General features: G+C 46.2%; 1 pseudogene; it reads left to right on the top strand.

Annotated features, from left to right (window-relative positions):
* Positions 1-17,038: 17,038 nt before the first annotated feature.
* On the top strand, positions 17,039-19,361 carry LOC106780880 (HLA class I histocompatibility antigen, alpha chain G-like; annotated as a pseudogene).
* Positions 19,362-22,628: the final 3,267 nt, after the last annotated feature.

Here is a 22,628-nt window from a genome sequence, read left to right as displayed (position 1 = left end):
CCATGCCCTAATCCTTGGAATTTATGAATAGGTTGCCTTACATCTCAAAAGGGATTTTAGCAATGTAAGTAAGGCTAAGCCAGCCCTGGTGGTCTAGTGGTTAAGATTGGGTGCTCTCTGTCATAGCCCAAGTTCATTTCCCAGTCAGGGAATCACACTACCTGTCTGTCGGTTGTCACACGGTGGCAGCTACATGTTGTTGTGATGCTGAAAGCTATGCCACCAGTATTTCATATACCAGCAGGGTCACCCATGGTAGACAGGTTTCAGCGGAGCTTCCAGCCTAAGACAAAGACTAAGGACACGGCCACTCACTCCTGACAAGAATCGGCCATGAAAACCCTATGAATAGCAGTGTGGACATTGTGTACTACAGCGCCAGAAGGTGAGAGGATGGCACCAAAAGACCAGGCAGGGTTCTGCTCTGCTGTATGCAGGGTATCTAGGAGTCAGATCAACTTTTTTTTTTAAAGATTGGCACCTGGGCTAACAACTGTTGCCAATCTTCCTTTTTTTTTGTAAGGATTGGCACCTGGGCTAACAACTGTTGCCAATTTTTTTTTTTTATTTTTCTGCTTTATCTCCTCAAACACCCCCCACCCCCAACCGTACACAGTTGTATATCTTAGTTGCAGGTATTTCTAGTTGTGGGATGTGGGATGCCACCTCAACGTGGCCTAACGAACAGTGCCATGTCCGCGCCCAGGATCTGAACCCTGGCCCGCCGCAGCGGAGCACACGAACTTAACCACTTGGCCACGGAGCCGGCCCCGGAGTCAGATCAACTTGATGGCACTAACAACAGCAAATTAAGTTTAAGGACCTTAAAATAGAGGGATTATCCTGGTAGGAAGATTGTTGTGGATTATGTGGATGGGCCCAAACAAATGACATGAGTCCTTAAAAGGCAAGAATTTTCTCTGGCTGAAATCAGAGGGATGCCATAGAGGAGATGTGGCAGAGGGGAAATCAGAGAGGTCTCAAGTGGGAGAAAGACTGGTGTGCTGTAGGTTCCCATGTTGGAGGACCGAAGAGATCCTCTATGGGCTAAGGGTGGCTCCAGCTGACAGCCAGCAAGGAAATGAGGACCTCAGCCTTACAGCTGCAAAGAAGTGAATTGAGAGAACAACCTAAACCAGCTTGGAAGTGGAGTCTTCCAGAGCTCCTAGTAAGGAAGACAACCTGCGACACCTTGATCTTAGCCCAGTGAGAACCTGGCCTTGTATCCTACGTAACCATGAGATAATAAATGCGTGTTGTTTAAAGCCACTAGGTCTGAGGTGATCTTTATGGCAGCGATAGAAACCACACAGCAGAGAGGATGCTCTCACTCCCTGGCCTCTCAGTTCCCTGAACTCCTCTCCTCCATGACCTTCTACTCTGCTCTCCCTGGGTCCCCACTCCCTTGTACCCCTAGACCTTGTCATTGCCAATAACCCAACCCTTCCGTAGTCTTCACTTCATGCTTCCCACTCTCTGATGTCCATTTCTCCTCCTCATCTTCTTGCAGGGTGGCCTAAAGTCTGGAAACACTGATACTATTATTTTATCACATATTTTTCATATGTTGCCCAGAAATTGCACTGATACCCATAGCATCAATCATGTCCCCCTATTACAGTGGGGCATATAGAGGCCAGGTAATAAATGGAATCCTGGACAAAGTGTGGCTCATAGTGAGACCCCTGGGTCCACGGATCCACCCGGCAATCATCCCCCTTCCACGAGTGCATAATTGGCATTGATATGCTTGGCAGTTGGAGTAATCTCCACACTGGTCCCTGGTCTGTGGAATGCGGTCGCTCTTTGTGCTGAAGACCAAGGAAACCTCTGAAATTGGCCCAATCCTGGTCAAGTCAGAAATGATACTATGTCCCAGGGCAGGTATTGTGGAGGTTTTGCAGGTATTGTAGGGGTTAGCACCACCATTAGAGACCTGACGGATGCAGGGGCTGTGGGGGTATTATCTCTAGTTAATTCAGCGATCTGTCCCTACAGGAGCCTGATGTGGTCTAAAGGATGCATGAGCTACTTCAGACTCAACCAAGTAGTGGTCCTGATGCAGCTGCTGTGCTGGATGTGATGTCACTGCTAGAGCAGGTTAGTAAGGCCTCCGGCACATGGTGTGTGGTTGTAGATTTGGTGAGTGTGCTCTTTTTTATTCCTGCTGGAAATGTGGAGGTGGAATGATTAGCATGCACATAGAAGGAACAACATTTATTTATAGTTTGCCTCAGGGCTCTTTTAACTCCATTCCTGTACAATATTGTCTCAAGAGATCTTGACCTCCTGGACATCACATAGAATATCACGTTAGTTCATTTCATTGGCAACATCATGTTGATTGGGACGGATGAGTATGCTGGAGGCCTCAGTAAAGCATGTGCACTCCAGAGGGTGGAAGATAAACCTGACAGAGACTCAGGGAGTGGCCGCCTCAATTCGGTTCTAGAGGTCCAGTGGTTAGGGGCATGCAGGGATGTCCCCTCCAAAGTCAAAGACAATCGGTGCATCTTGCATCCCTCACTGCCAAGAAGGAAGCACACTGCCTGGTAGGCCTGTTTTGGGTTCTGACAACACATTCCACACCTGGTTATATTGTGTGGTCATGTTCTGGGTGACATAGAAGGATGCCAGCTCTGAGTGGGGCTTGGACATGAAAGGACACTGCAGCAGTTCCAGGCTGTGGTGTAATCAGTCACCGTCCATCAGACCCGATGGTGTTGGAGGTGTCAGTGGTGGAAAAGATGCCGTGTGGAGCTAAAGGCAAATCCCAGTGGAAGAATCACATGCTGGCAGCTGGGATTCTGGAGTAAGGCCATGCTATCCACAGCAGAGAAATGTTACCATCCAATCCTTGGTTTCCGGATCACTGAAGCGTTAGAGGCAGTCTGCAAGTGAGCAAGCCACAAGGAGGAATTCCCCAGGTGGAAAAAAGAGAACGCAAAAGCCACCAGACAGCCACAGGGAAAAATCCCAAAACTGCTTCCTCCACGTTGACTAGCCACGGCCAGAGTCTAGGGTCCCCTGTGGGTCTCCAGAATTGATAGTGAGCAAGGGGCTCACTCTGCTCACCACAGTCTGAGCCAATTAACCACAACGAGTTAGGGATCGAGAAAGGAAGTTTAATTAGATTAGATTAGCCAGCAAATCTAATCACCAGCCACCAGCCAGAAGACAGGTGACTAATGTCTCAAAAACCCATCTGCAAAGATTACAGAATCTAGAGGCAGTTATATAGGGGAAATGGGAAGTAATGAAGGGGTTTCCTTCAGGCAGGACAGAGCAAAGTTTTAATTTATGAAGGTATTGGGGAGTACGTATGTAAGAGGAGACCATGAATGAGGAGAGCCTTTGAATTTGTTTGGAGTGGGTGCAGAGCAGTGAGTAGTCACACAGAGGAGGGGCTTGGGCCATTTAGCATAACAAGATGGCCTCACTTATGCTCTCTTACAATCCCCACCAACCCCCATCTGTTGTAATCCATAATCTTATGATCAAGGGGGAGACATGGCATCATACTTTCTCTAGCTACTTCCTGCTGAATCAGGACTTTGTAGGGGGACCATAGCATGGGAAAGAGTGACATTCCTTTTGAATCCATCAGAAGGGTCCCTTAAGGGGAGCTGTTGTGTTGTTGACTTGATTAATTTGGAGTTCATGGCAGATAGGCATTTAAGAAAGATTAATATCCAACTGTAAGAAGAAGGGTTAGATAGAAGAGATCAAAGCTTTTTTTTAAAAACATATTTTAGTTCTCAAAGGGGTTCTGCCACTCACTTTCCCCTCAATCAAAGGTGGGATACTTCCCTGTGCATTGGGGGCTGCCTTGATCCAGGAGTGATGCATCCAGGGTTTTATGCCTGTAAATTTAGTGACGAGTGAGTGGTGAGAAGAATCTCAAAAGGGCCCATGCATTTGAGTGACAACTCTTTTCCGGGTCCCTGGTCTCTCCAAGTTTTCAGCAAAATATGATCATTATATTGGATGTGTAGAGGGATGTGAGACAGATATGCCGACCTATGAGAAGCAAACTCATGGATAGAAGTTAATACATAGCTTAATGATTGAACAAAATTAGCAATCATGACATTCCTTAAAACGTCCAGAGTTTCAGTCCCAGGGGAAGATGGCTGTAAGGATCTCTCATATAGAATTCTGAAGGGACTCAATTTATGTGCACTTTGGGGAGCTGCTCTAAGCTGTAGCAAGGCAAGGGGCAGTGCCTTATCCCGAGTTAGCTGTGTTTCCTAACAGACTTTGGCAATGGTCTTCGTTAAGGGGTGATTTATTTCCTCCATCTTTCCAGTTGATTGAGTGTAATATCCATTGGATGCCTAAGCCTCCAGACACTTGTTGGGTTATTTGGAAGACAAAAGCTGGTCCATTATCACCTTGTAAGATATCAGGCAGACCAAACCTAAGAATGATTTCTTTTAGCAACATGTGAATGACTTCTGATGTTTTCTCAGTCTGAGTGGGAAAAGCTTCTACCCACCTGGTGAAGGTGTCCACAAACACTAATAAAAACCTAAAATTCCTAGATGCCCAGGGCATCTGGATAAAGTCTATCTGTCAATCTCCAGCAGGCCAATGTCCTTTGTGCTGGGTGCCCCGATGTGGGATGTGGAAGTGGTCTTGGGGTTGTTCTTTGTAGAGAGGATATAATTTTTAGTCACCTGTTATATAGTCCTTGGTAAGTGAGGCCCTCTGATGTATGTTTGGACCCATTAGATTTTCCCTCTGGTGGCCAGGGCAATGTATGATGGCTACCTGAGCAGGCTCATTAATAGCACCAAGCAGTTTCAAGATTTTAGGGCCATGTCTGATTTCCTGTTTTCCTGCCCTTGAGGCTCCTTTCCTTCCTTTCAGATTGCCCCAAGAGTATGACATTTTTGTCTCCTTGAGATAGATGTAGATCCCGCACGAGGGTGATTATTTTCACCTTTTAATCCGATGACGCTGTGAGCAGGGCTTTGCCTCTAAAGTCTCTTGTGAAGTTATGACTGTGTACCCCACACATTGCTCACCTTGATCCATGAAGCTGCTGCCATCTGTGAAGAGTTCCAAGTCCGGTTCTTCAGGCAGACAGTCCAACAAATCAGCTCAGCTAGAATACACTGTCTCCATAACTTGTAAGCAGTCATGTTCGAAGGCTTCTGAAGTCTTATTAGGGAGCAAGGTGGCGGGGTTCAGGGAGGATGATACTTGCATCCATTCATTTGGATTGTCCAAAAGGATGGCCCGGTATTTGCCCATCCATCCTGAAATGAGCCAGTATCCAACTTTTTGTTCCAATAATGTCAGTACTTGATATGGCACATATACTGTGGTGGGTTGGCCCGGGGTAAAATTTTCCACTTTCTGCAAGATGTCACAGGTAGCAGCCATTGTCCTGAGGTGGTCGTGGTGGTGGGGGGGAAGGTGGAGGCATCCCTTGACAGTCTGATCCAATTGCTTGGAAAAATAAGCCATTTGTTGCGGGGGGTGGGGTGGGTGTCATGCCCAGTTTTTGAGTTAAAACCTCCAAGGTTATTCCCTTCCTTTTATGTACTGATAGGCTAAAGGGCTTGTCCAAGGTGGTAGCCCCAAGGCTGGGGCTGAAAGTAACTTTGTCTTGATGGTATCAAAGGCCACCTGACATTCCTTTGTCCATTCTAGTGGCTCCCGGTTTGGCTGTTTTAGAATCTCATACAGGGATTTTAGTATGAGACCATAGTCAGGAATCCAAATCCCACAGAGACCAGCCATGCCCAAGAATCCTCGCAGCTGTTTCCAGTTGGTGGGAGGGCTCAGTATGCCATAGCCCTGTCTTTGGTCCGGCAGCAGTTCCCTCTGGCCTTTTGATAATGCAAACCCTAAGTATGGAACTTTTTGTTTGCAGATCTGCGCTTTCTTTTGTGAGACCTTGTACCCATATTCAGCCAAAGGATTTAAGGTCTTTATTGTGTTGGCCAGACACTGCTCACAAATGGTGCACACGATCAGCAAGTCATCTATGTACTATAAGAGTAATCCTTCTTATAATTGTAAGTGGCTCGGGTCTTTAGCTGGGGCCTCCTCAAATAGTGTAGGGGAGTTTTTGAAGCCCTGGGGCAGCACTGTCCAACAATATTGTTGAGTGGCCTGAATATCTGTGTCACATCACACAGAGGGAAAGATTTGTTGTGATTCTTCCACGAGCGGTATACAGAAGAATGCATCTTTTAAGTCAAAAACTGAAAACCAGCCAAATTCACCCAGAATGTTGGTTAGCAAGGTATAAGGGCTGGGGGCTGGGCACCACAGGGTGTAGGTCCTAAACCACCTCATTTGTGACACAAAGGTCCTGAACAAACCGATATTTCTCTGAATTGTTTTTGTTGATGTTTTTTGCTTGTTTGTTTGTTGGACTGTGAGAATAGGAGTATTATATGGAGACTGGCAAGGTGTGATTAATCCTGCCACCAGGAATTTCTGCAGAACTGGCTGAATGCTTTTCTGAGCCTCCTGTTTTTAGTAGATATTGTTTCAGGCTATATGAATTGCCTGGATATGCTTTGTTATCCCAAGCTTCCCGTCTGCCCACACGTCTGGTCTTACCTCCTTGAGAATCTCCAGTGGCAGTGGGTCAGGCAGTGTGTTTGAACATCTAGTAGGGCCATCTGGAACCGTAAAGATGATTGTTCTGGTGACAGTTGCACCTCTAGGTGGCCTGGAGCAAAAGTCACTTGAGCATTCAGTTTACATGGAAGGTTTTTTCCCCAGGAGAAGAACATGGCATTCAGGCACATAAATGTTTTTTCAGTTAAAAAGATCTGAGGTAGAGAGAGGAGAGTGCATCCAAACAAAGCCAGCCGCTTGCCCTTGTCCACTTATGCATGTGGGATATTGTCACAGTGGTAATTGCCCTGCTCTGGGAAGGGACCACCTGAATCAATTGTGTCCCTTCCTTGAATGAGAAGGAGAGAGTCTGTCTCTTATACCTGGCAATCCTTCAGGCATTTTCCCCTGGGCAAGCAATGGGCCTGGGAAAAGAGGGAGGAGGAGGAGCCTGGGGACTCCTCTGTCTATTGTCCCTCCTTCCCTGATCTAGACATAGCAGCATAAAGGCTTGGACATAGAAGACTTTATTTTCCTTTCCTTCATTCTTCAAGAAAAATTCTAGCTGCAAGATGGTATCCTGATTGAGTGATCCGTTTGGAAGCCACTTTTCTCTTGAGCCCAGTGTATACTTTGGCCAGGCCACATTACAGTAAAAAATCCTTTTCTGGAGTGACGTCAGCAACATGGCAGCGTGAGCTCACCCAGGACTCTCTCCCCTGCAAATTACAACCAAAAAAGAGCAACTGCTTTCTAACCAAAAAAAAATCATAATAACAGAAATCGTTGGAGACCCACAGCAGCCAAACGGTGGAGGGCGGAGACACTGGAGCTGCCCTTGGAGGAGCTGGAATGGGGTAAGAGAGAACTTCGTTCCCTCTCCTAGAGACTGGGATCCCGCCGTGGGTGAGGAAAGGAGCAGGGGAGGGGCTGCGTGTCTGGGCATCATCCAGAACTCCCACTGCCCATGCAGTGGAAACCCTCTAACGGGGGAATGCTTTCATGTGGGGGAACCCCAGCAAGGCAGGGCCCCAGGAGACCAGAGAGCAAGAGCTGATCCGAATCCAGGTCAGTGCGCAAGAGAAAGTGCCCCTCCTCCCTCAACCTGCGCTGCACGCTGCTATCGCGGCTGAAGGCAGAGGGCTCAGAACGCACTGATCTCGACCCCCTTCTAGTGGCAACAGGCTGTAACTGCAACCGAATAACAGCGTCATGTGCAAAAACCCCTCCTCGACCATCCAGCAGTTTATAAAAGCTCCAGTCCAAAAGGAGAACAATAAAAATACAGAAGTATGTCCTGAGGACTTGGAAGTAAGTAAACTAAGTGAAAATGAGTTCAAAATAGCTATCATCAAAATACTCAATGAGGTAAAGGGAACTATAGAGGAACAACTCAACAAGTTCTGGAGTTACTTCACAAAAGAGATTAAAATTATAAAGAAGAATCAATCAGAAATACTAGAGAGGGGCTGGCCCCGTGGCCGAGTGGTTAAGTTCACGTGCTCCGCTGCAGGCGGCCCAGTGTTTCGTTGTTTCGAAACCTGGGTGCGAACCTGGCACTGCTCATCAAACCACGCTGAGGCAGCGTCCCACATGCCACAACTAGACGGACCCACAATGAAGAATATACAACTATGTACTGGGAGGCTTTGGGGAGAAAAAGGAAAAAAATAAAATCTTTAAAAAAAAAAAAGAAATACTGGAGATGAAAAATACAATGGATCAGATAAAACAGAATACAGATTCCCTGAATGCCCGTGTAGACACAATAGAGGAGAAAATTAGCATAATGGAAGATAGACAGGCTGAATGGCTCCAGAAAGAGGAAGAAAGAGAACTAAGAATTAAAAAAACTGAAGAAAATCTCTGAGAAATAGCTGACTCAATGAGAAAATGCAACTTAAGAATAATTGGAATTCCTGAGGGCATGTAAAAGGAAAATGCAGCAGAAAGTGTGCTCAACGAAATAATAGAAGAGAACTTCCCAAATCTAGGGATTGAGAGAGAAATGTGTATGGAGGAAGCTTTCAGATCTCCTAGTTTTGTCCATGTAAAAAGACCTACTGCAAGGCATATAGTAGTAAAAATGGCAAAAATGAATGACAAAGAAAGAATACTCAGGGCAGCAAGGCAGAAGAAAATAACCTACAAAGGAACCTGCATCAGACTTTCAGCAGATTTCTCTACAGAAACCTTACAAGCTAGGAGAGATTGGAGTGACATATTCAAAACTTTAAAGGATAAAAGTCTTCAGCCAAGAATACTCTATCCAGCAAAAATGTCTTTTAGGTATGAGGGAGAAATTAAATCTTTTCCAGACAAACAAAAGCTAAGGGACTTCGTAGTCACAAGACCTCAACTACAAGAAATCCTCAAGAAGGCCCTCATACCTGAAATAAGAAAAAAAGGGAGAAAGTGGTCACAAAACACAGAGTAGGGAGACAGATAGAATCAGGATAGGATAGCAAATATTCAACTATAGCATTAGGATAAAGGGAAGGAAATCACCAAAGCAAAGACAATCTTATCACTCTAACCACAAACTCACAACACAAGTTGGAATAAGAGATGAAAATAATAACTTAGGAGGGGTGGGGGAAAGGGACTGAAACAGTCTAGGGTAAGTAAGTAAGAGACCACCAGAAAGTGGACTACATTATACATGAGATTCTGAATACAAACTTCAGGGTGGCCACTAAACTAAAAAACAGAACAGAGACCCAAAACATAAATAAGGAAAAATCTAAGAAACCCAGCATAAGAAATTGCAGAAGTCAATGGGTAGGCTAAAACACACAGGACGAGAAATAAAGGAAACGCAGGAAAACCGGAAAATGAGCAACAGAATGACAGCATTAAGCCCTCATGCATCAATACTCAGCCTCAATGTAAACGGATTGAACTTTCCAATAAAAACACACAGAGTGGCAAAATGGATTAAAGAACAAGATCCAACAATTTTTGCCTCCAGGAAACACACCTCAGCTTCAAGGACAAACACAGGCTCAGAGTGAAGGAGTGGAAGACAATACTCCAAGCTAATAGCATACAAAAGAAAGTGGGTGTCGCAATACTTATATCAGACAAAACTGACTTCAAGATAAGTCAGGTAAGGAGAGACATAGAGGGCCAACATATAATGATCAAAGTGATAGTTCATCAAGAAGAAATAACACTTATAAATATCTGTGCACCCAACACAGGAGCACCAAAGTTCATACAGCAACTATTAACAAACCTAAAAGCAGATGTTAAAAAAAACAAACAATTACATTAGGGGACCTCATCACCCCACTCACATCAATGGACAGATCATCCAGACAGAAAATCAACAAAGAAACAGTGGAGCTAAACGAAAAGCTAAAACAGTTGGACTTGATAGACATATATAGAACACTCCATCCAAAAACAGCAGAATACATGTTCTTCTCAAGCGTGCATGGAACATTCTCAAGGATAGACCATACGTTGGGAAACAAGGCAAGCCTCTACAAATTTAAAAAAATTGAAATAATAACAAGCATTTCTCCAATCATAATGCTATAAAGCTAGAAATTAATTATAAGAGAAAAGCTGAGAAAGGCACAAGGATGTGGGGACTAAACAACATACTATTGAACAAGCAATGGATCATTGAAGAAATTAAAGAAGAAATCAAAAAATACCTGGAGATAAATGAAAATGATAACATGCCATACCTACCAACTCATATGGGATACAGCAAAAGCTGTATTAAGAGGGAAATTCATCGCAATACAGGGACATCTTAGCAAACAAGAAAAATCCCAAATAAGCAATCTTAAACTACACCTAACTGAATTAGAGAAAGAAGAACAAACAAAGCCCAAAGTCAGCAGAAGGAGAGAAATAATAAAAATCAGAGCAGAAATAAATGCTATTGAAACAAAAAGGGCAGTAGAAAGCATCAATGAAACAAAGAGCTGGTTCTTTGAGAAGATAAATAAAATTGACAACCCCCTAGCCAGACTTACAAAGAAAAAAAGAGAGAAAGCTCAAATAAACAAAATCAGAAATGCCAGAGGAGAAATAAGAACAGACTCCACAGAAATACAATGGATTATAAGAGAATACTACAAAAAAACTATATGCCCATAAAATGGATAACCTAGAGGAAATGGATAAATTCTTGGACTCCTACAATCTCCCAAAGCTCACTCAAGAAGAAGCAGACAATTTGAACAGACCAATCACAAGGAAAGAGATTGAAACAGCAACCAAAAGCATCCCAAAGAATAAAACCCCAGGACCAGATGGCTTTCCTGGGGAATTCTACCAAACTTTCACACAAGAATTAATACCTATCCTTTTCAAGCTATTCCAGAAAAGTAGGGAGGATGGAACACTTCCTAACACATTCTACGAGGCAAACATCACGCTGATTCCAAAGCCTGACAAGGAAAGCACAAAAAAGGAGAACTACAGGCCAATATCGCTGATGAACATAGATGCAAAGATTCTCAACAAAATTTTGGCAACCCGAATTCAGCAATTCATCAAAAGGATCATACATCATGATCAAGTGGGATTCATATCAGGGACACAGGGATGGTTCAACATCCGCAAATCAATCAACATGATCCAACACATCAACAAACTGAGGAATAAAAACCACATGATCATCTCAATAGATGCAGAGAAAGCATTTGACAACATCCAAAAGCCATTTATGATAAAAACTCTGAACAAAATGGGGATAGAAAGGAACTACCTCAACATAACAAAGGCCAGATATGACAAACCCACAGCCAACATCATACTCAATGGGCAAAAACTGAGCGCCATCCCCCTTAAAACAGGAATGAGACAAAGATGTCCTCTATCACCACTCTTATTTAACATAGCACTGGAGATTTTGGCCAGAGCACTTAGGCAAGAAAAAGGAATGAAAAGAATCCAAATGGGGGGGAAGAAGTGAAACTCTTGCTGTTTGTAGACGACATGATCTTATATATAGAAAACCCCAAAGAATCCATTGGGAAACTTTTAGAAGATATCAACAACTACAGCAAAGTTGCAGGGTATAAAATCAACTTACATAAATCAGTAGCATTTCTATACTCTAATAACGAACTAACAGAAAAAGAACTCAAGAACACAATACCATTCACAATTGCAACAAGAAGTATAAAATACCTCGGGGTGCATTTAACTAAGGAAGTGAAAGACTTATACAACGAAAATTACAAGGCTTTTCTAAAAGAAATGGATGACGAGATAAAGAGATGGAAAGACATTCCATGTCCATGGATCGGAAGAATAAACATAGTTAAAATGTCCATTCTACCTAAAGCAATCTACAGATTCAACACTATCCCAATCAGAATCCCAATGACATTCTTTACAGAAATAGAACAAAGAATCCTAAAATTCATATGGGGCCACAGAAGACCCCGAATTGCTAAAGCAATCATGAGAAAAAAGAACAAAGCTGGAGGCATCACAATCCCTGACTTCAAAACATACTACAAAGCTACAGTAATCCAAACAGCATGGTACTGGTACAAAAACAGGTGCACAGATCAATGGAACAGAATTGAAAGCACACAAATAAAACCACACATCTATGCACAGCTAATCTTCGACAAAGGAGCTGAGGGCATACAATGGAGAAAAGAAAGTCTCTTCAACAAATGGTGCTGGGAAAACTGGAAAGCCACATGTAAAGGAATGAAAATTGACCATTCTTTTTCACCATTCACCAAAAAAACTCAAAATGCATCAAAGACCTAAAGCTGAGACCTGAAACCATAAGGCTTCTAGAAGAAAATGTAGGCAGTACACTCATTGACATCAGTATTAAAAGGATCTTTTCGGACACCGTGTCTTCTTAGACAAGGGAAACAGCAGAAAGAATAAACAAATGGGACTTCATCAGACTAAAGGGCTTCTTCAAGGCAAAGGAAAACAGGATTGAAACAAAAAAACCCCACGAACTGTCAACAATCTTCCTCTGTTTTGTATGTGAGCTGCCACCACAGCATGGTCACTGACAGACTGGTGGTGTAGGTCAATACCAGGAACCCAACCCAGGCTGCCGAAACAGAACACGCCAAACTCAGTCATCAGGCCGCTGGAGGCTGGCCCCACTTTCAACTTTGAGTTCCTCCCCTTCAGCTGAGCTTTGTATTTTCAGAACAATCATATTAGCAGCGTGAACTCTTACATTCCTGGTAAAAGTTAAATTGGCACAAGCACTTTGGAAATCAAATTAACATTATCTAGTGTGGTTAAAGTACACACCCCATATAATCCAGCAATTCTACTAGTCATCATACACTCTGGGGAATTGCTTGTCTATGTGCCCCAGGAGACACGTTCACTAATGTTTACAGCAAAAACTGGAATAACCCAATATGCATCAAAGGAAAATAATAAAATTGTGGTATAATCATAAAATGTAAAACTTCAGCAGTAAAAATAGATGAATGACAGCCTCACAAATGAGGGATAACTCTCCTACGTAAATCTGAGTCATGAAGAGTCTATGCAGTATGAGTTCACTATACAGGCAGTTCAAAACCAGGCAAAACTAATACTATTTGGTTTGGGGATATATACACTAATTGTAAAATCTTTAGAGAAACTCAAGGGAATAGTAAAGACGAGACTCAGGGTGGAGGTTACATCTGGAGGATGGAATTGGGGAGGTGGCCACAGTGCCTTCACAGGTTCTGTTTCTTACAGCACTGATGGTGCCAAGGTATTTGTTTGGTCATAACTCTGTAAACTGACATTTTTCAAACTGTAGGTGGTGAACCATTTCTGATTAATTTTTTAAAAATGAAAGAGAAAAGAAAATACCGAAATTCATTGAAAGGATCCTTAGCAATTACACCCACATTGGAAAAAAGCCACAGCCAATGTTATGAGTCATGTAGAGAGAGAGGGCCAGGATGCCATAAAAAATTAGCACCGGCTAGAAATAGGCCATTTGATCTTTTGCTCACTGGCATCTCTGTAGATTTTCTGGTCTACTATGTTCAATCTGACATCAATGTAATTCTATCTTGAGAAGGATTTGATGTGTTACTTACATTTAATCTCACATAGAACTAAATTAACTACTTTTACAGAAGTGGAAAAGCACATTGTTGATCAATATAAACTAAACTGGAAACCCTTGTAAAGGGATAACCAACCAGTGATAGAACAGAAAGTGTGAGTGGAAAACACATTGAGCTGCTTTTCAAAAACTTTAGAGGCACATATGAACGGTGGTTTCTAGAATCACATTGGTGTCCAAGTCACTCGTACCAAATCTCATTCCAAAACACAGGGAAAGACGTTAAATTTCTTATAGGATGCCAAGTGAACAGCCAGTGTTTAGAAAACCTTGTTCATAGATTGGAGTCAACCATTCCTGCCTACTGCATCCCACCAATACTGTCCTCACGATGCTAAGCTAGGTGTACAGCCTGAGGTATGAGATTCACATTTTTCTAACTGAAAAGCAATTTCATTAGGCAACTATATTTGAATATCTTCTTGAGTAAGAAAATTGGTATTTTAACCAATATTTTTGACGTTAAACTAAATTTGAAACTTCTAAAGGAAAACAGAGTTATTATTTCAAAGGTATTACTATTACAGCACTCACTTCTTAGAAGTACGGTATTTGATCTACCTACTACATGTTCTCAACGTTGTTGCAGCTTATTGAAGGGAACACTATTATTAAAGGCATTTGCAAGAAAAACTTACAAATATTGTTGTATCTCCTTTCTCTCTGTCAAACTTTTAATCATTATTTTCCAAAAGAGAAATATAAAGCACTAAAAAAAAAAGCAGATAAAACAAGCATTGATTTACAAAATTCTGAAACAATATCTAATTTAAATTTTGGTGTTACCATGTATGTAAATTCTTTGATACTCCTCCTTTCTAGAGGTGGAGCTTAATTCCCTCCTTTTGAGTGTGGGCTGCACTTAATGACTCATTGCTAACTGATAGAATAAGGCTGATAGAATGAGGTGTGACTCTGGGTCTAGGACATAAAATACATGGTAGCTTCCATCTTGGTTGCTCTCTCTCTTGGATCACTTGCTTTGAGAGAAGCAAGCTACCTAGTCATTAGCCAGCTTGTGGAAAAGTCCACATGGCTAGGAATTGAGGCCTCTGGGAACCATCCAACAAGGAACTAAGGCCTCTTCCAACAGCCATATGAATGAGCCATGTTTCATGGGAATGTCCCAGCCCCAGTCAAGCCATCCTCTGATGCAGCCCTGGCTGACAACTGGACTGCAACCTTGAGACAGGCCCTGAGCCAGAAGCACTCAGGTAAACCTCTCCTGGATTGCCGACCCTGGGAAATTGTGGGAGATAATACCTGTTTGTTGTTTTGAGCTGCTAAATTTTGGGTAATTTCTTATCCTGCAGTACATAACTCATACTCAGTCCAAAGAGAGAGTGAATTATTGCACTTTAACTTTTGCTTGCTGTAAATTAATTACACTAGTTCCCCCTTATCTGCACTTTTGCTTTCCACGGTTTCAGTTACCTGCTGTCAACTGTGGTCTGAAAATATTAAATGGAAAATTCCAGAAATAAACAGTTCATAAATTTTAAATTGCATGCCATTTTGAGTAGCTTGACGAAATCTTGCAGCATCCTGCTCGGTCCTGCCTGGGATGTGAATCATCCCTTTGTCCAGTGTATCCACAATGTGTATGCTATCCGCCCATTAGTCACTTAGTAGCCGTCTCAGTTATCAGATCAACTGTCCTGGTATCACAGTGCCTGTGTTCAAGTAAACCTTATTTTACTTCATAACGGGCCCAAAGTACAAAAGTATGCGTAGGAGAAAACACAGTATATAGGGTTTGATACTATCCCCGGTTTCAGGCATCCACTGGGGGTCTTGGAAGGTATCCTTGTGGATAAGCGGGACGACTGTATTAAATATTAAACCCATCATTTGGTTTTAAGATTTAAGACAAATTTCTCTGGTTAATAAACAGGATGCATTTTATTACCATTCACAACAATCTATTTATTTGAACTTCATTTCCAACCATGACCCAATGAAACACAAAGGAAGAACCAGGCTGTGCTCGGCTGATTCTATGATGGTCCACAACAACCTCCTTCTGGTTACTCTCCTTCCCCGCAGTTATTCAACCAAACACTAACATAGATGCTGCTGAGAAGGGATTTTGCACATGTAACTAAGATCTCAAATCAGTTGATGGTAAGACAAGGGGATTGTCCTGGGTGGGACTGTCCTCATCAGGTGAGCCCTTAAAACCACTGGGTTCTTCCTGAGCAAAGAGATTCAAAGGTGGGAAAGATTCAACGTGAGGGATTTTCTCCATTGTGGGCTTTGAAAATGGAGGCCACCTGGCAAAGAATGCTGGTGACCAGTAGGTGCTGGGAGCAGCCCTGCTCTGGCTCCTCGCTGACAGTTGTCAAGGAAAGAGGGTCCTCAGGCCTACAACTGGAAAAAAGTGAATTCCGCTAACAACCTCCATATAAGCTTAGAGGAAGATCCTGAGCTCAAGATGAGAACACAGCTTTGTGAAACCCTGAACAGAGAGCCCACATATACCACGCACGGATTTCTGACTAAGGAAATGTAATCAAATAAGTGGGTGTTGTTTTGAACCACTGAGTCATCATTTTGTTACACAGTAACAGAAACTAATAGGCAAGCTCAATGTGCAACAGATAAGCATATAGCATTTTTTCCAGTGGAATGAATTTATGAACTGATAAGCATGATAGTCACATAAAATAAAATCTTTCCAAATTTTTTTCCGTTTTTCATTTTATGATTTTCAATAACATAACTAAATTTTACTACAATCACATTTCATTCATTTATTCAACGACAGCTAATTTAATCCCTACTATGTACAAGCATGGCTTTATCTCCTGGCGATACAGCTTTGACCTAAACAGCCCAAAGCCCCTGTGCTCGTGTGTGTTACATTCTAGAGGCTTCCCAAGAGTGAGACGGAGCCAGTGGAGTGTTTTAGTGGAGAAATGACACATCCTGACTCACATTAGCAGGATCCCTGACCCCTGTGGGGAAGATAGTCCATGGGTGGCAGGTGAGTGGGTGGCACTCGAGTCCATTTCAGGGAGAGCGATTCCAGTAAGAGGAGGAAGAGGGCCTGAGCCCAGCCTGGGGGTCTCTCCCTGGTTTCCTCAGACAGCCCCCGGGCCAGGACTCAGGGAGACGGTGTGACAAAGAGCTCTCGGTGCAGGGGGAGAGGGGTCAGGGCAAGTGGTTCTCAGGGTCCCAGGCCCCGAGGGCAGAGTCTGGGGCGGTTTCTGCAGCTCAGTGTTGGGGAGTCCCCGTCTCCCTGAGACTCACTTGTCCCTCTCACAACCTTTGTCAGCTCCTCCTGCCTGAAGACTCATGACGGGGCCCCAGTTCTCACTCCCATTGAGTGTCCGGTTTCTAAGGAAGCCCATCAGCGTGTCTGCTGTTCCTGGTTATAAAGTCTCCACCACCCTCCGGGGCTCAAATTCTCCTCAAACCCTAAGAATAAGGGTCATGGCGCCTGGAACCTTCCTGCTGCTGCTCTCGGGGACCCTGACCCTGACAGAGACCTGGACTGGTGTGTGCAGGGTCGGGAGGAAACGGCCTCTGCGGGGGGCGGTGCAAGGCTAAGGCGCGGCTTGGGCGCAGGACCCCCGGGGAAGGCGCCTCTCCGAGGACCCAGCCCAGACACGCCCATCCCGCCCCTCCTCGACCCCGCCGCGTCCTGACCCAGGTCCTTCCATCCCCAGTCTCCCGCCCTCTCCTCTTACCCACTGGGGTCTCCCACGCTTCTCTGGCCACCACCTCTATTCCGTCTCCAGAGCCCATACCCTCGCCCCCTCCCGGCCCCATCACCCTGGGACCCGGGGACCCGCGCCTGGAGGAAGGTCGGGCGGGGTCTCAGCCCCTCCCCGCCCTCAGGCTCCCACTCCATGAGGTATTTCAGCACCGCCGTGTCCCGGCCCGGCCGCGGGGAGTCCTGGTACCTCGAAGTCGGCTACGTGGACGACACGCAGTTCCTGCGATTCGACAGCGACGCCGCGACTCCGAGGATGGAGCCGCGGGCGCCGTGGATGAAGCACGTGGGGCCGGAGTATTGGGAGCGGGAGACGCGGTGCGCCAAGGGCAACGCACAAACTTCTCCAGTGAACCTGAACACCCTGCGCGGCCGGTGAGCGACTCGGACCCAGGTCGCGAGCCCCCATCCCCACGGACGGGTCGGGGTCTCCCCGAGTCTCCGGGTCCGAGATTTACCCCGAGGCTGCGGGACCCACCCGGACCCCCGACCCGGGAAGAGCCGGCAGGGACTTTTCCGCGGTTTAATTTTCAGTTTAGGGTTAATCGCTGCAGGGGGGTGGGGCGGCAGCGAGGCCCAGTGGTCCGGGCTGACCTCGGGGCGGGGTCAGGGTCTCACACCTTCCAGGACCTCTATGGCTGCGACGTGGGGCCTGACGGGCGCCTCCTCCACCGGTACAGTCAGTTCGCCTACGATGGCGCCGATTACATCGCCCTGAACTAGGACCTGCGCTCCTGGACCGCGGTGGCTCAGATCACCCGGCGCAAGTGGGAGGCGGCCAGTGAGGTGGAGCGCTGGAGGAACTACCTGGAGGGGGAGTGCATGCAGTGGCTCCTCAGATACCTGGAGATCGGGAAGGAGACGCTGCAGCGCGCCGGTGCAAGGGGCTGCGGGGCCTCCTGATCTCCCCTTGGGCTGAGCCTGCCATCCGACAGAGAGAGGCGGGAAATGGGATCCACACCTGAATGTGCCCAGCCCATGGGTCAGGAGACTGACTCCACCAGGGTTTTCAGTTCTAGTGCCAAAGAGTGACTCCCCAGAGGAGTCTTGCCTTTCTCTCTGGGACTTTAAGGGGTCCAGGCTGTCTGGGGATGGAGGAGGAAGCTATCTCTGAAATAACTGACAAGCGGTTCCGTTTGACTCTGGGAGCAGCTCTGGGACTTTCTCTCTCAGGCCTTGTTCTACGAGCCACAGCCTAACTGTGATTGAGGTCTGACCAGGTTTTCTGAGTCATTTTGCCTCCACCCAGCTCAGGACCAGAAATCCCTTTACTGCTCTTCAGAGACCTGCCTCCTACCCTGGGCTGACTCACTCTAACTCCAGAAATTTCCAAGGACTGGAGCTTATTTCAGGTTCCTGTGTCCAGGCTGGTGTCTGGGTTTTGTGCTCCCTTCCCTCACTCCAGCTGTCCCGTCCATTCTCAGGATGCTCACATGAGTGCTGCTTCAGTGGCCCAAATGGATGCAAAGTTCCTGAATTTTCTGATCCTTCCCCTCAGACCCCCCAAAGACACATGTGACCCACCACCCCATCTCTGACCGTGAGGTCACCCTGAGGTGCTGGGCCCTGGGCTTCTACCCTGCGGAGATCACCCTGTCCTGGCAGCGTGATGGGGAGGACCTGACCCAGGACACAGAGCTTGTGGAGACCAGGCCTGCAGGGGACGGGACCTTCCAGAAGTGGGTGGCTGTGGTGGTGCCTTCTGGAGAGGAGCAGAGATACACGTGCCATGTGCAGCACGAGGGGCTGCCTGAGCCCGTCACCCTGAGATGGGGTAAGGAGGGAGCTGTGGGCTCAGAGCCTCTTCTCAGGGAAATCAGGAGCCCTTCTGGAGACCTTCAGGAGGGTCAGGGCCCTCACCTTCCCTTCCCTTCCCAGAGCCGCCTACTGAGTCCACCATCCTCACTGTGGGCATCATTGTTGGCCTGCTTCTCCTTGGAGCTGTGGTGGCTGGAGTTGTGATGTGGAGGAAGAAGCACTCAGGTGGGGAAGGCGTATGGTCTGAGATATCTTGTCCCACTGGGGTGTTTCAAGCCCAGGTAGAAGTTTGTCCTGCCTGGTCAATGGGAAGTCCCATCCACAGGCACATGTGCTTTCCTAGTCTGGGACCCTGTTTGCTAACACTTACTCTTTAGTAAAGCACTTGTGAGAATGAAGGATAAATTTATCACCTTGATGAGTCTGGTGATGGGGACCTGATTCCCAGCAGTCACAGGACAGAGGAGATGATGAGGGGAAGTCACAATTCAGAGGTCACGAGGGTGGTTGGTCCAGTCTCCACACATGTGCTGTCGTCATGTTTCCTGATCCTGCCCTGGGTCTGTAATCACAGTTCTGGAAACTTCTCTGGGCTCCAGGACTAGGGGCTTCCTTTAGGACCTCATGGCCCTCCATCCTCCCTGGTTTCTCACAGGATGTTTTCTTCCCTTAGGTGAGAAAGGAAGGAGCTATGCTCAGGCTGCAAGTAAGGATGGAGTGAGTGTGTTGCCTGAGACCCTTGTGATAGTGTAGATGGGAGCCCATGGGGAGTGCACCCACCCCATAGTACCACATAGTTCCTCCATTAGTCTCAAATCCTGTGGGCTCTGACCACGTCCTGTTTTGGTCTACTCCAGGCAGTGACAGTGCCCAGGGCTCTGATGTGTCTCTCAAGGCAGGTGACACTCTGGAGGCCTGAAGTGGGGAGATGCTGGGGTGGAGGGGCCTGGACTAGGTTATGGAGACTCTTTGATTGGGACATTCTGAGCATGTGGTGGGCTGTTCAGAATGTCGCTAATTATAGCGAGTGCCTTAAATTATTCATAATTGTTTTCTGCTATAGCGTGAAACAGCTGTCTCATGGGGGACAGTGTCATGCAAGATTTGTTCCTGTCCCGCCCCCATTATGACTTCAGGAATCTCTGACTTCTCTTTCTGCAAAGGGCATCTCAGTGTGTCTGTGTTCCTCTTGGCATAATGTGAGGGGGTGGGGAGACTAGTCTCCCCCGTGATCCCCTCCCACACTGCCCTGTGTTCTGTCCCCTGATTGATTTTCCTGTTCCAGCAGAGGTGGAGCTGGTTCCATCCCTGTCTTAACTTCATGTTGCCCTGACTTGCAGCTTCTTCCTTCCTTATCGAGAATAAACATCTGCATATGAACTTGTTTTTTCAGATTCTTGCCTTGAGGGATTGATGGGTTAATTAAAGGAGAAGATTCCTAAAATTTGAGAGGGGAAATAAATGGAGGCTCTGAGAACCTTCCAGAATCTGCCTGTTCGCTGTGCTGAGTCTGTTGCAGGTGGGGACAGGAGAAGACTGTGAGGAGCTGAGCGTAAGACTGAGGCCTGTGCCCAGTCGATGTTCAGTGCATTGTGGCCTTTGATGTGGTGACTCCTTGGTTGGGACATCTTCTCTGCTTCTTTGTCCTTGTCCTTTCAGGAGAACCTTGTCCCACCAGGACCTATGATCACAGGGATTGGGACATCACCTGGGCTTTGTGTCTCCAGGACGGCGTGCAGGGGGCGCTTCATGTGGCTGGGTCAGCCTGGGCTCAGGCCTGGGTCCGGCCCTCAGCCCCCATTTGGGTGTGTGTTTGTTGTTCCTTTTTTCTGTAGCGGATTGTGCCTGTTCTTGTTCTTCTGTATAAGTACCGGTCATTCTCCTCTGGGTGTCCCCCATCTCTGACAGTAGCAGGAGTCATTTGGTCTGTCATTGTCCCCACAAGGCCAGGTGGCCCTGCACATGGGCATCTGTGCTGTCCAGAGATGAATTTTCAAACTCGTCCAGCTCTGTCCTTCTTCTAGGGCTTGATTGTCATTTCCACCTTCCCCAGCCTTCTCAAGGGAGCCAGATTCTGGAATTAGAGAGGAGGGACCCCGTAATTTCTCATCCTAGGCAAGTTCCTGTTGGAATTCTCCTCTGTGGCCTGCTCTCCCTCCCCGCCCTTAGCGCTGGTTCCCCCAGTGCTGGCTCCAGTATGAACTCACGATGTATGAAGCAGAGTCTAGGTTCATACTTGGTTGTAAAATAGGACTCAAGTGAAGGATCATTGTTTTCTGAAGAGAGAAATGTCATTGTGTGCTGGGGTGTGCAGGAGGGTTGTTGTGGGAGGGAGAGATGGAGGGAGGAGCGGGGAGAGCAGCACTGGTGAGAAAAGTACAGGTGGCGTTGATGTCAGGATGAGTGGACATTGTGCTGTAGCTGCCACAAAACAACATTTGGCCTCAGGTTACATTATTAAAGATGCTGTGTCTAGAAAAGGGAGATGCTGTATGCTGAACAGTCATTCAACTGATACTGGTTGTGTGCTGGTTGTGTAATATACTATTTTTGTATCTGGGTAACATCATTGAAGTAAAAACAGAAACGTAGCTGGCCTTGTGGAGCGTATGTTGTAGTAGGAAGAGACATGCTATGTACTATGAGCATAGTGAATAAGGACAGTGTTTATGATAGAAGGTGGTAAGTGCTACGGAAAAATTGCAGTGGGGAAGGTGATCCAGGGGGTGCGGGTGGGGCCAGGGAAGATGGCTGTTTTAATTTGGGTGGTTGATGGGGGCCTCCCTGGGAAGGTGCCTCTGAGGAAAGATGTGGAGGACATGAGGAATTATCCACGAGGATGTCTGGGGAAGTTCTTTCAGGGCAGAGGAACCTCCTGCAAATGAACTAGGGCAGGAGTGTGTCTCTTTTTTCTGGGAAGGGCAAGGTGACTGGTGTGGCTGGAGCAGAGAGTGATCAAGATGAGATAGAGGTGCGGCCAGACCAGGTAGGCCTGGAGGATGTTAGGAGGGTTTCAGTCTTTGCTCTGAGTGAGTTGGGGAGTTATAAGACAGTTTAGAGCAGGAGAGGGACGTGGTATGACTTCTCCTTTAAAGGATCACTGCCTCTGCTGTGCTGAGAGCAGAACTGGGAGGCAAAAGGTGCGGGAGGCCCTGGGGAAGCAGCAGGAACCAGGGCAGGGTTCCAGGCTGGAGGAGGCCATGGCTTCCACTGCTGTGAGCGGTGGAAAGAGTGGGAAGAGATTGGAATTCTGGAGACATTCTGAAGATGGACTTTGCAGCATTTCCTAATGGATTAATCTGGGAATGAAAGACAAGAATCAAAGAGGACACCCCACATTTTGGACTGTGGGAATAGAAAGATGGAGTTGCTGTGAGCCAAGATGGGGAAGATTATGGATCGAGCATATTTACAGGCATTGACTTTAAGAAATGTTGGAGCTGAAGTGTCTATTAGAAATGCAAGTGAGATAGCAGATTGGCAGTT

Source organism: Equus caballus, chromosome 20 (assembly GCF_041296265.1).
Source record: "Equus caballus isolate H_3958 breed thoroughbred chromosome 20, TB-T2T, whole genome shotgun sequence".
NCBI classification, from domain to species: domain Eukaryota; kingdom Metazoa; phylum Chordata; class Mammalia; order Perissodactyla; family Equidae; genus Equus; species Equus caballus.
The sequence above is the reverse complement of the archived record's forward strand: the minus strand, read 5'-3'. Positions and strand labels throughout refer to the sequence as shown.